The sequence below is a fragment of the Natator depressus genome, chromosome 4 (assembly GCF_965152275.1).
Source record: "Natator depressus isolate rNatDep1 chromosome 4, rNatDep2.hap1, whole genome shotgun sequence".
Lineage (NCBI taxonomy): Eukaryota > Metazoa > Chordata > Testudines > Cheloniidae > Natator > Natator depressus.
This window is the reverse complement of record NC_134237.1, coordinates 115,187,411-115,197,086: the sequence shown is the minus strand read 5'-3', so window position 1 is coordinate 115,197,086 and position 9,676 is coordinate 115,187,411.

The window sequence follows — 9,676 nt, the reverse complement described above, 5'->3', positions numbered from 1 at the left end:
TAGAAGAAACTCTGAGACCCATGGAAGTGGCCGCTATATGCATAGATGGTCCTTCCTCAATTCTGTGCTACTGGTTCCTCCTTCACGAGCCTTGATGCTGGTGATTGGTGCGTTGTTCTCAGTTGTTACCAGCTCTCATGATTTTAATTGCCAATATCAGTGTCTGGTATTTGCTGAAAGCCCCAGCTCCTGGAATCATGTGATTGTGAGAATCTCAACTTTCATTTAAAAAGACAAAAGTTCCTAGCCCTTTTGGCTGCAGTGAAAAGCTTGGAACCATGAACCCCAAAGGCTCAAGAGTCATCAGGCAACTAAAAAGAACCCTCAAATTATCTTTTTTTAAATGTCAAGGTTTAGGGGACAGGAAAGAACTGACATGTTTTTGGAACATTTGGGGTTACCCTATACCACAGAAACTATAGTCCGTTCTCAGCTGTGGCATGCAGCACTTGGTTCTGCTCTATGAAGAGGGGCCATTAGAATTCTCCAGCTCCCTCTCACAGATTTACATATCAATAGCAGCTGCTCCACAATGTTGGATCACACTGGGGCTGCTCATGACCAGGAGCACAATCATGCATAGAGTTCTTGGGGAGATGGGTTGCACCTACTGGATTAGCTTCTGAGGAGGGAGAATGTTCTAGTGTTTAGAGAAAGGAACTGGAATCAGGACTCCTACATAATGTTCCAACAGAGGCCTTTGTGTGACTTTGGACAAGTCAATGTAACTTCTCTGTGCATCATTTTACTCATCTCTAAAATTAGTATAATATTTTCCTGCCTGACAGTAGTGCTCCGAGTTTAATTAAAAGGATGTGATATTTTCAGAAAGGCAAGGTATTGAAGTATACATCAAAAATTACCATATAGATTAATGAAGATCTAAGCAGAAATAAAATATGCCTACAGAAATCAAAATGAGCTTGAGAATTCCAATAAAAAAAACATTGCCATAAGCAAGAAAGACTAACTCCTTTGCTTGAAGGATAAGTTTGACCTTGACCTTTGACTCTATTCAGGTGTGTTGAGTGTCTATTATTTACCTCTCAGCAGTCCCATGTATTCTGAATATGAGATTTATTTGAAAGCCATCCCAAGAACTTCTATAACCCCAGAATATCCTGTTAGACTGCATGGAATTAAGAGCCAGTAAAACACCAAGTCAGAGATGTAAAACAAGCAAAATGAGAGTGAGGTGGTCCCCTTCCACCTTCATATTTGGATCTCAGCCTCTTCCAATTTGTGTATTATCTGAAAAATCTCTATATAGAAAGGCATCTATAAGACCCTAAGGTTTTGTCTACACTAGAGAAATACAATGTGCTAACCACCATTTCATTCCCCTGCCATGCCTGGAATACCGCCCCCACCCCAAATGTACACATGTATTCCCCAAATTTCTCCTAACAATGCACAGTCACCCACACAACCTTTTGGTTTAGCCTTGCTTCCAAACAAGACTCACCACCATGTGATCTTCAACTAGTGCACTGCCAGTGTGGATTTAAGTGCTGACTTCACAGTCGTAGTGGTGCAAATAGTCCTTCTCCAGCCACCCCACAGTGGGCTGATCACTGCCTAGGTTGTTTGTCTAATGTGTTTTCTGTTCAAGCCTCTTCCCTCTATGGAAAGTACTATACACCCCTTAGAACTCATTTGTAAGCAATTTGCCAGTCTAACTTTTTTGATAGCATTGACCTAAGATCAACTCCTTTAGCAGCACGTGTGTTTCAGAAGAAAACGATTAGCATGTTGGCAGCAGGCCAGGCAGAGCACAAGTACTGGTGTCTCTCGTGGGAATCCAAGAAATTGAGTCACAGCTGAACTCCGATAAAAAAAAACACTCGTCTATAATTAAGTGTCTGAGCACTTGGACATTTGGTTTAGCAAGCAGTGCTGGGAAAGATCTTACGGTCCTTACAGTGCAACACAACAAAGCCCCTGATAATAATAGCCAATCCTGGGCAGAGGGGAAAACCTGCCCATTTTGGGAAGACCTGGACCTGACCTTCAATGCAGCCTGATGTGCTCCTAGACAGTATAGATCAGGGATCAGCAACCTTTGGCATACGGCCCACCAGGGTAAGCCCCCTGGCGGGCCGAGCCAGTTTGTTTCCCTGACGCGTCCGCAGGTTCAGCCGATCACAGATCCCACTGCCCGCGGTTTGCTGCTCCAGGCCAATGGGGGCTGCGGGAAGTAGCACGGGGCGAGGGATGTGGTGGCCGCCACTCCCTGCAGCCCCCATTGGCCTGGAGCGGCAAACCACAGCCAGTGGGAGCTGCAATTGGTTGAACCTGCGGACACGGCAGGTAAACAAACCTGTCTGGCCCACCAGGGGACTTACCCTGGTGGGCCGCATGCCAGAGGTTGCCGATCCCTGCATAGGTGCCAACTTCTCCTGGCACCGGTGGGTGCTTGACCCTCCGCCTGCCCCGGCCCCACCTCAACTCCACCCCTGCCCTGCCCCCATTCCAACCCCTTCCCCAAAGTCCCTGCCCCAACTCCACCCCTTCCCTGCCGCTACTGGACTCCTTCCCCAAATCCCCGCCCCGACCCCGCCTATTCCCCGCGTCCTCCCCGAGCATGCCACATTCCCACTCCTCCCCTCTCTCTCCCACAGCTTATTATGCCACAAAACATCTGTTTTGAGGTGGCAAGTACTGCATGGAGAAGCGGGGATGCGGTGTGCTCAGGGGAGGAGGCGGAGGTAAGGCGAGGTGAGCTGGGGCGGGAAGATTGGCTGCCGGTGGATGCAGAGCACCCACAAATTTTTCCCCATGGGTGCTCCAGCCCCAGAGCACCCACGGAGTCTGTGCCCATGGATCCCTGGTATAGATGCTCCCTGTACTGCAATGCTGAGGGATAATGAAAGGGCAGAGGAGAAGGTTTGCTCCATAGTCCTGGCAGACCAGCGATGAGGAGCTGGACTGCAAAATGCCTAAGAACATGTCAGTACCTGAGGACAGGGCTTGATTTCCAATTAGACACAGTAGGCACGGGCCTAAGGGCGCCAGCGTTCTAGGACCATCTAAAAGTTGTGGGGTTTGGTTTTTTTTAAATACAGACATGAAAGTCAGCTGCAGAGGCGGGGCAGGGGGGAGAGGAGGAGGACATGGAGAGGCAGGCCCTGAAGATGCTGTGCCTAGGGGTAGGGAAGGTGCAAATCCAGCCCTGCCTGAGGTCCACAGATAGTATCAGAGGCAGTGACCAATCCAGGTTGGGAAGAGGAATTAGGAGACTAGGAATCCTCTACAGCGGATATATACAGCAGTTCACTGTAATATATACCAATGGCGACTGACTTTTGCAGGGTCGGGGGATAATGGAAGGGATTTCTGGGCTCCAGTGAACACTGAAGTTATCTATATGAAATGGACATATGGTATGTGGCCTTACATGATGGGGGAGGTAGCCCCACTTGGGGATGGAAATACCCACTCCCTCCCTTCACATTTGCAAAGTGCAAGCAATAGCTACTGAGCCCCTCCCTCAACCCACTTTGGTACCCCCTCACCCAACTGTCAGCTGCATGAGCTGATGTCCCGGCAATGGCAGATGTGCCCACCAGCTCCTTGAGCTACACCCTAGGATCAGACCACAATGGGGTACAAGTAGGGGATTTCTCTACTCTATTTGAATTGAATCCCATGACCCTATCTTCAGGCTTCTCCCACATTATTCCCATTCCCCCCATATTCCTTCCCCCACTTTAGGCTTATTATATTTGTGCGGGAAGTCTAATCTGATGCCTTTACTATTTCTAGTCCCAGGGCAAAGGGCCTTTCAAGAAGGCTCTAGAACTGGAGACTGAACAGAAATTGTTACTTTTGTATGGCTAGTGACTTTAGCGTTTCTTAATTTTCATGACTGCACCACCGTTGGTACAATCTCATTCATTTACCAATGGTTCAGTTCTCCCATGTCGATACAGCCTTCGTCTGCATGAGCTGGGAGAAGAGGCTGGGTGGTATTTACACCAGGCATTCTAGATTGGATTTTAACAGCTTATCCATTGCCACTTAGTGTTTATCTTATTCCCAGAATCAGTTCTGTCTGATCTTTAAAGTGCTTTCCCACTAAGTTATATTCCCAGTGGGTTCAACTCAGACTTTATCTTGTCTCAAATGCCATCTTTAATGGAAAAAAATACTGAAAGCAGAGCTAGCGCTTACATTTCACAGCAACATACAGTGGCCCAGTTCACCCCAGTGAGATTCATGGGTGGGAAAAACACCATGTGAAAGATGCACAGGCACTTGTGCAGCACAGTTCCTCTCTTCTTAGGTCTCAGTGGAGGGTGCTCTTCAGGATCAGTGGAGGGGTAAGGAGCAGAGACTGGGCAGGAATTAGGGAGACACATTTTAGTTGCTGTGCACCTCATGTAGTCATTTTACATCAGTGCAAAGCAAGTGTAAAATGCTACAAAATTCAATTGGTAGCAATCTATGTTCACTTTGCACCAGCGTACAATGACTGCAAAAGGTGCAGAGCCATGAAGAACCTGGCCCATTGTCTGTCCACTCGCTTTGTGGAAAAAGTAAAAGTAATAAATCCTGGGGCTAGATGATCTTTCCCTGGATCCCCTCTGCATGCAGCAAACCCCATGCAAGATCACTCCCTAGGATAACCACCGGCAAAGAAAGCAGTGCCATGGTGATAGGGTGTGGAATGGGGACGCCCACAGATAGGTCAGAAGAACACCACCCACCTTTGGCAACACCTTGAGTTCTCCTGCCCCTTGTCACCCCTCTCACTCCGTTTTCTCCACTGGGGAAAGCTTTGTTTTAATCAGGTTATTGTTGCTTCCTTTACTTGGTCTTTCTCCTTACACTTAGTCCTAATTAAAGCTAGTCTGTGAATGGGGGAGCAGGAGGAGGCTGCAGCAAGATTGTTCAAAACCTTTAATTTTCATCTTTTGGCAACATTGTGTGTTCTGAAAAGTGCTCCAATCAGCTTCGTTCCCAATTCTCTAGAAAACCCCACCCTGTGGTTAGTTGTTCAAGAGGCTAATGTTTGCCGAACTCCCCATCCATTGGGCTCAACGCAGAGAGTTGGGCCAATGCTGGGTGCTTTTGAAAATCCAACCCCACATCCTTTACAATAACTGGGTAGAAACAATACTCTTATTTTTCATTTGAATCCGAGAAAATTGGAGGTAACAAACTGTGTTCTATTGGTCTGATGGGGATTTGCTGGATACAGAACACAGACCAAATTCACCCGTACGCAATTCCACTGAAATAAACAGGATTAGACTAGAGATGGGTTTGACCTGGTGTGTTTTAATCCCTTGTATTACTATTTCTTTTTATATGAATTTGTCCAAACTACATACAACCATGGTCTCCATTCCCCTATGTTTTATGACATCTCTGGGCAATGCAAACCAAAGACATGATTTAGCTTTTTCCAAATGCTTTGCTAAAGCTCCAGGAATATAGCTTTGAATTTTATTTTGCAAACATTTACCCACTAAGGTTATCTACACATCCCCATCCCAGGAAAAATGTTCTAGAGTGGTAGTAAGCTGCTCAATGCAGATCCAAACTCCAAAGAATGACCACCACGTTTACTTGCAAAAACTCTTGGACTTACCTATATTCTCCCCTTAGACTTACAGTAAACAGCAACCCTGAATTACTGCCCTAAACTGCATTGCCTGCCAGCCAGCGAAATTCAAACAGTAAGGGAACTGCTGCTATCTTTTGAAGCCAAAAACATAAGTGTCGCCCCTGCCCCCCAGATCAGAATAAGATTGTGATCTCATGAAAACAAATTTTCCTTATCTTCTATGCCTGTGTCCATTTTAAAAGCCTCAGCACTGAAGAAAAGCACATCCTTGGGTGACGTAATATAGCAGTTAGAAAACGATAAGCCCTGAAAATAAAGCCAATAAAAAAAAACCTCTTTTGAGAAGCACAAAGATAAAAAAGGATGTCTAGACAATTTGAATGTGCTTAGATTTTACAATGATTTTGAGTCTAAACAAGCAGGAAAATTAAGAGAATCCGTCCCCTCTATATTTTGTGAAGAATGGGAATATGTGTTTTATTTGATCATATAATTCAGACCAGATATTTGTTCTATCAAGGCATAGAGCATAAGTTTACGTGTCCCTTCTGAAGACTCTGGACCCATTCTTATACTTTAGAGTGATGTTTGCTAACATATGCAGGAAATATTCTACACATAGGAGTAAGGCGTAAGTATGCTCCACATGTTAAGGTACATCTTCACTTGGAGCTAGCATTCTTAGTTTGCGTAGGCATACTCAAGCTAGTTCTCACTGAGCTAGTGCCATAAAAATAGTAGAGTAGCCAGGGTATCATGGGCAGCAGCAAGGGGTGGCACTGGCTAGCCACGCCATGTACAAACCTGCCTGAACCCCAGGGATATGTACATGAAGCAGCTAGCCTGTGCTACCCCTGCTACACTATCATTTTTAGCACCCTAACTCAAGGAGAGCTAGCTTAAAAATGTCTGTGCGAGCTGGGAATCACACCCACAGCTCCAAGTGGAGATTCCCCCTCAGCCAAGAAAAAAGAAAAAGTCCCCACAGATACACACGTCCAGTAGCTACTCCCACTATTATGGGGCCTGATCCAAAGTACACTGAAGTCAATGGGAGTTTTCCATGGACTTCAGCTGACTTTGGATCAGGGTCATACTGCAGAGACTATATACTTCGTACAATACATTAGAAATGATACACTATCAGGCTACTACAGAGATTACCTTACACCATAAGAAACAAGCCCAACAGAGGGAGATGCTTTTTTTCTGAAAGGCTTATTTTGTCTTCTTTACAGTGTAGAGACCAGGGAAAGGAGGAAGAGAGCTTTTTTTTTCATCCTGACCACAACTTATAGATTTAGGGCTCATTTATTCACTATACCCACTGAACCACAGTGGCAACTCTGCATAACTTTAACACCTCCAGGGGAAGCTCTCTGAAACAGCTTCCTCCTCTGTGAATTCAGGTAAGTCATTTACCTCATAAGGGTGAGAGTTAGCTAGCTATTTTAAGGGGTATGTAAGTGTGAAACACCAGCACAGTGTTATCTTGGGGCATCTTTATTATCTTGTCATCTCATCTTTGTGTTCTGGGTTTGTACTAGGCGCTGTACAATTAGGTCCTGAACCATGCGGCTGCTGCAATAAAAATAACAAAGGCTCAGTCACTTTTTTGGGGGGCAGGGGGATACAGCACCACACTGAGGGCATAATTCTTCCTGGACCTTCCAGGGATGCTGGGGGCACATGCACACTGCTACATCCCTTCAGGGCTGGACCATACTCATCACACTGTGTTGGGCCTAATCTCTGGCCCTTTTTCCAGTACAGCCCCATGAGAAGCTGGTTCTATATTGATATTAAGGCATAAAGAGCTGAAGAACAAATCAAGGCTACATTTTTAGAAGGAACTTTTCAGCTTCCTCTTGCAGTGGGTGGGGGGTTAAAATAGGATGTTAAAATGGAACAGACTATGGCACATATTTGAGATGGGCATCCAATCTATGTAGAGACATAAGCAACATCACCACCATGTTTTCTAGACATGGTGGCAGCAGGCTAAATCTTGAACCTTACCAGGCAGCAGGCTAAATCTTGAACCCATTTATAGACCAGGATTCCATTGTGCAAGGTGCTGTATAACACAGAACAAAGACAATCCCTGTCCCAAGGAGCTTACAACACACAGTACATATACCACCATTTAATTTAGCTATGTCCACGTGGCATTCGACATCACATAGTGCAGCAGTGTGGGAGAGGGGAGATTTTGGTCACAGACATGAAGACAAATACCTACCTTCATGGGATCTTTGAGAATCCTGCAGAGCTGACAGGAACTCAGTGCTAGACCCTCCACTGGTGTAAATGCCCCTAGCTCCATTTACCTCAGCAGAAGCTGTCAGGTGCTCAGTACCTTTGAAAACCAGGCTACTTATCAAGCAGCCTGACTTCAGGCACTTATTAATCTTCCTGATTAATTATGACTGTCAATTATTCCCTAGAGTTCTTCATGCCAGGCATCTTGAAATGGCACCTGCCCATTCTTCATCTAGGACAGGTGGTAGGAAGAAAAAGGGGCAATGCAAAAACATTGTGTCATCTTGTTTACTCAGCTAAAGTCCTGCAGCAATGCTTTTCTTTATGTGACAGAAGGATGTGGGCCAATGGTTTTCCTCTGCCTTCTTTGATTTGGTTTAAATCGAATTTATTTTTAAATGTCTGTCATCACTAAAAGATTCATGCCTAGAGTGAAGTTATTCAAATGGAATGATTCTAATCATTACTACCTTCAAAAGGAGAACCACAGAGATGTACTCAAAAAAATCCATTGATAAGTGTAATTACGTTATCAAGCTTTTTCAGCCATTTCTTTATACATAAAGAACAACTACTTTTCACATATATAGAATTTCATCAGTATGGTACAAAACTAGGCAAGTAGCCTAGACAGATAAAGAGGAGATCTCAAAGTGCATTACATACAATTAGTTATTCCTCATAGTACTTCAGAGTTAAGAAAAAGAGCTGCAGAGAGGTTGACACCTGAGGGCTTGTCTACACTTGTGCTACAGCAGTGCATCTACAGCTGAGCTGCTGTAGCACTTCAGTGTAAACACTATCCATGCTGAGGGAGGAATTCTGCTGTCAGTGTAGGTAACCCCCCAGAGGTGGTAGACTGGAAGTATTCTTCCATTGACTTAGTGCTATCTACATTGGGGGATAGGTTGGCTTAACTCCATCGCCTAGAGGTGTGGATTTTTCACACCCCCGAGTGATGTAGGTATGCCACTGTAAGTTCCAAGGGCAGACAAGTCCTACATTTGAAAAGTTTAGTTTTTAGACACAAATTAGGCTGCTTGTTTAGCAACCTAAATATGGTTTTATGGACCTAACTATGAATGTTGTGGCATAAATGACTTGCCCAAGGTCACACAGCAAGTTAATGACAGAGCCAGGAGTAGAATGATCTCATGTTCTCATTATTACCTTTACCTGTTCTCCCTGAAAGAGGGAGGACTATCCCTCTGGTTACTTACAGACATCCAGTGGTTTTCACACTGCACTGGAGCTGATTAATGCTGCATTGCATCTAGCATCTCTGGGGTCAAAGCTACGCTTCTGCAAAAGTCTGGTTCAGAATGGTTTCTCAGTTTCTTGTACCAAAACTGGTTTCAAGAGAGTTTTACTCCATGTCAGATCGCTCCACCAGCCCATAGGTTACATGTTCCCAGTCAGACATACTGGTTCCAGTGGGTTCATACAGTTCATGTGACTTTGTGAGAAGCAGGACCTAATGGTCATAGTAGAAAACACTTCGCTCATTTGACTTCAGTGAACAGCATCCAAATTTTAGCCGCAAATAGCAGCTTCAGAATAGCCTCAGATCTCTAGAGAGAGGAGAAATATTCCCAAGAAGCTCTGACAGGCAGTTTGTCGATGCACAACATTCAAATCAAACACTGCTGATTTGCAGATCCAAGTCAAAATCTGACACCAGCACTCAGATTGTAGAAGGAAACAACTAACCAAGGCTTTGGCTGCCTGCAGTCTGGCAGTGAGCTTAATTGGACAGTAAGGGCCTGGGTCTCCTTTGCCTTACCTATGTAATTGAATAACTTCATGAAGTTAAAGGGGAACAACTCTCTCCCATGATTGCAA